This window comes from Tupaia chinensis, unplaced genomic scaffold (genome assembly GCF_000334495.1).
Source record: "Tupaia chinensis unplaced genomic scaffold, TupChi_1.0 Scaffold000365_1, whole genome shotgun sequence".
NCBI lineage: Eukaryota > Metazoa > Chordata > Mammalia > Scandentia > Tupaiidae > Tupaia > Tupaia belangeri.
In genome coordinates, this window is record NW_006159862.1 from 217103 (window position 1) to 220933 (window position 3831).

General features: G+C 41.3%; 1 pseudogene; it reads left to right on the top strand.

The window, feature by feature from the left end:
- LOC102496991 (ribosomal protein S6 kinase alpha-6-like) overlaps positions 1-3556 on the top strand; it is a 5851-nt pseudogene extending 2295 nt beyond the window's left edge.
- The last annotated feature ends 275 nt before the right edge of the window (positions 3557-3831 follow it).

Below are 3831 nucleotides of genomic sequence, written 5' to 3' on the forward strand. Positions count from 1 at the left end.
GACTCCAACCTAAGACAGGCACGATTCCCCCAGGCCTTTTCCTCATCTCTCAAATTAAAACAGAGAGGGGGGATATGTAGGAGGCTGCACACCAGCGAGTCTGCTGAGGTTTCTCAGAGAGCAAACAATTGCCATGATTGGTTCCCTTCCAAAAACCTGACCTTCGAAACCTTGCTCTGATTGGCCACTAGAATCCCTCAAATTTGCATATCCGGCACCTCATGATTGGTCCAAAAGTAACCAATCACAGCCCACTGTTTACAACTAATCAGGCCCACCGTTTACAACCAATCACGGCCCACCGTTTACAACCCACCAGAGTGTATATAACCACAATGCCTGGCCCACAGTAGCCAGACGACCCTGAAGATCCTGAAGAGCTGACACTGCATCATCTCCAGACGACCTGGGAGACCCTGAAGAGCTATAGCACTACATCATCTCCGGACGACCCTGAAGAGCTGTGACACTGCATTGTCTCCGTGCTGCTCACAGTAGACGACACGACCCTTAAGAGCTGTGACACAGAATTGTCTCTGTGCTGTACCGTGCTGCCCACAATAAATGGACAACACTGTCGTCTCCATGCTGTAACACTACGCCGCTTATCCCAGCTCTCACTCCTTCACTCAGGAAACCTGTTCGGCTGTCCCCCCGGGTCGGGACAAGGATGGTCTGGGATATGAACCTGAAACCTTCCCATGTTGTTCAGCCTCTTAGAGGACTGTGATTTCCACTGTGCCACTGTCTAGTCTTCATAATTGCTTTATTAAAAGGATCAACCTTGCAGTCAATAGGTAGTGTAGTGGTTATGGTACTGGACTCCTAAATAGCTGACTGTGGTTCAAGTCCCAGTCCAGTGGCTTGATATTCATGCTAGGTATGTGTGCATGTGTGCCCAGAATTCCAAGATGAGAATAGAGGAGAAGGAATTGAGATGTGGCCACTCTCTTGGGGAGATGATCTCTCACTTTCTGTCTCTAGGTCTCTCTGGCATCCACCCCACCCCTTTCCCACTCCCTTCCCCTTCATCCCAGGCTGAGGAATCTCCATTGACATTCTGGTGATGCCTGCTGCTGTGCCACCACAGTGGGGGTTTCCAGGCACCTCACTGGTAAATGGTCTTTTTTAAAAAAATACTTTTATTTTATTTGTTATTATTTTATTTGATGAGATAAGGAGAGAGAAAGAGAGAAAGTGAGAGAGCAATCCACCAGGTCTGATACTTGAACCATTGTCAACCATGTGGGAGTCCAGCACCTTAACCACCTCTCCACCAGTTGGTCCAGGTAAATGGTCTTAAAATAGTTGATAAGCCAATGAAAGAAGGATAAGCAGATTCTTGCCATCATGAAAGAGTTGTTAAAGAAATCCCCATTACTCATATTAAGGAAGAATATGAGAAAGCAGATCCTGCTCAGTTTGAGTTGCTCAAGATTTTTGGTCAAGGATCACTTGGAAAGGTTTTTCTTGTTAGAAAGAAGACTAATCCAGATGCTGGGCAGCTGTACATAGTAAAAGTGTTTAAAAAACGTTTCTTTAGGGGACCAGCAGGCGGTGTGGTGATTAAGGTGCTGGACACTCTCACATGGCTGACTGCAGTTCGAGTCCTGGACCTGGTGGTTTGCTTTCTCACTTTCCTTTCTCTCTCTCTATGTCTCTCTCTGGTCAAATTAAAATAAATGAAAAAATAAAATAAAATGAATAATTTTTATAAAAGAGTTTATAAGTTAGAGACAGAGTTCAGACAAAGATGGAAAGGGATATACTGGTTGAAGTAAATCATCTGTTTATTGTCCATTTGCACTATGCCTTTTAGACTGAAGGGAAACTGTAGTTAATACTGGATTTCTCAAGGAAGGAGATGTTTTCACAAGATTGTCCAAAGAGATTCCATTTACAGAGGAAAATGAGGTAGAATTTCCTTGCTTTGGATCATCTGCTCCTAATCCATTCCATTAGGAATTGTATATAGAGATCTGAAACCAGAAAACATTTTGCCTGATGAAATAGGACATATCAAGTTAACAGACGTGGGACTCAGCAAGGAGTCAGTAGATCAAGAAAACAAAGTCTACTCATTTTGTGGTACAGTCGAGTATATGGTTTCTGAAGTCGTAAATAGGAGAGGTCATTCCCAGAGTGCTGATTGGTGGTCATATGGTGTACTTATGTTTGAAACGCTTATCGGAACTCTGCCAATTCAAGGTAAAGATAGAAATGAGATCACAAATATGATATTAAAAGCAAAGCTTGGAATGCCTCAGTTTCTTAGTGCTAAAGCACGTCTTCTAAGGATGTTATTCAAAATGAACCCATCAAATAGATTGGGTTCAGAAGGAGCTGAGGGAATCTAAAGACATCTTTTTCTTGCAAATATTAACTAGAATAAATTATATAAAAGAGAAGTTCAACCTCCTTTCACACCTGCTTCTGGAAAACCAGATGCTACTTTTTGTTTTGATCCTGAATTTACTGCAAAAGCACCTAAAGATTCCCCTGGTTTGCCAGCCAGTGCAAATGCCCATCATCTCTTCAAAGGATTCAGCTTCATTGCAACCGCTATTGCAGAAGAATATAAAATCTCTCCTATCACAAGTGCAAATGTATTACCAATCATTCAGATAAAGGGAAATGCAGCACAATTTGGTGAAGTATATGAATTGAAAGAAGATATTGGTGTTGGCTCCTATTCAGTTTGTAAGCCATGCATACATACAACTACTAACATGGAATTTGCAGTGAAGATCATCAACAAAAGTAAGCGAGACTCTTCAGAAGAAATCAAAATTTTGATGTGCTGTGGACAACATCCCAACATTATCACTTTAAAGGATGTCTTTGATGATGGTGGATACGTTTACCTTGTCACAGATTTGGTGAAAGGAAAACTACTTAACCACATTCTCAAACAAAAATGTTTCTCAGAACAGGTGGCTAGTAATATATGTAATAACTAAGAGAGTCGACTATCTTCATTGTCAAAGAGTTGTTCATTGTCATCTTAGCCTAGTAATGTTTTATACATGGATTAATCAGCTAGTGCAGATTCAATTAGGATCTGTGATTTGGGGTTTGCAAAACAACTTCAAGGAGAAAATGGACTTCTCTTAACTCCATATTATGCAGCAAACTTTGTAGCATCTGAAGTTCTTATCCAACAGAGATATGATGCTGCTTGTGATATTTAGAGTTTCAGAGTCCTGTTTTATACCATGTTGACTGGCTACACTCCTTGTTAATGGCCCCAGTGATACTCCTGATGAGCTCCTGCTGCAAATGGAGAATGGAAAGTTCTCTTTGAGTGGTGGAAACAGGGACAATATTTAGGAAGGAGCAAAGAATTTGCTTTCCCATATGCTTCATATGGACCCACATCAGCGGTATACTACTGAACAAATATTAAAGCACTCATGGATATCCCACAGAGACCAGTTGCCAAATGATCAGCCAAAGAGAGGATGTATCACACGTCATTAAGGAAGCCTTGGTTGCCACATATTCCGCCCTAACTCACAAGACCTTTCAACTAGTCTTAGAGCCTGTCGCTGCTTAGCTTGGCAACAGAGATGAAAAAGTGAACATCAACTGGCCTATAAGATTTGTAATGTTGAAATAAAAATTTAAAAAAAAAAAAGATTTGTAGTGTTACTCAGCCAAACTGGATGAAGAAGAGATTAAATATGCAACCACACTTCGAGTCCCGGACATGGTGGCTTGCATTCTCACTTTCCCTCTCTCTCTGATCTGGAAAATAATAACGATAAATAATGTTAAATAAAAATAAGTATTTATGGGACCAGCAGGTGGCATGGTGGCTAAGGCACTGGA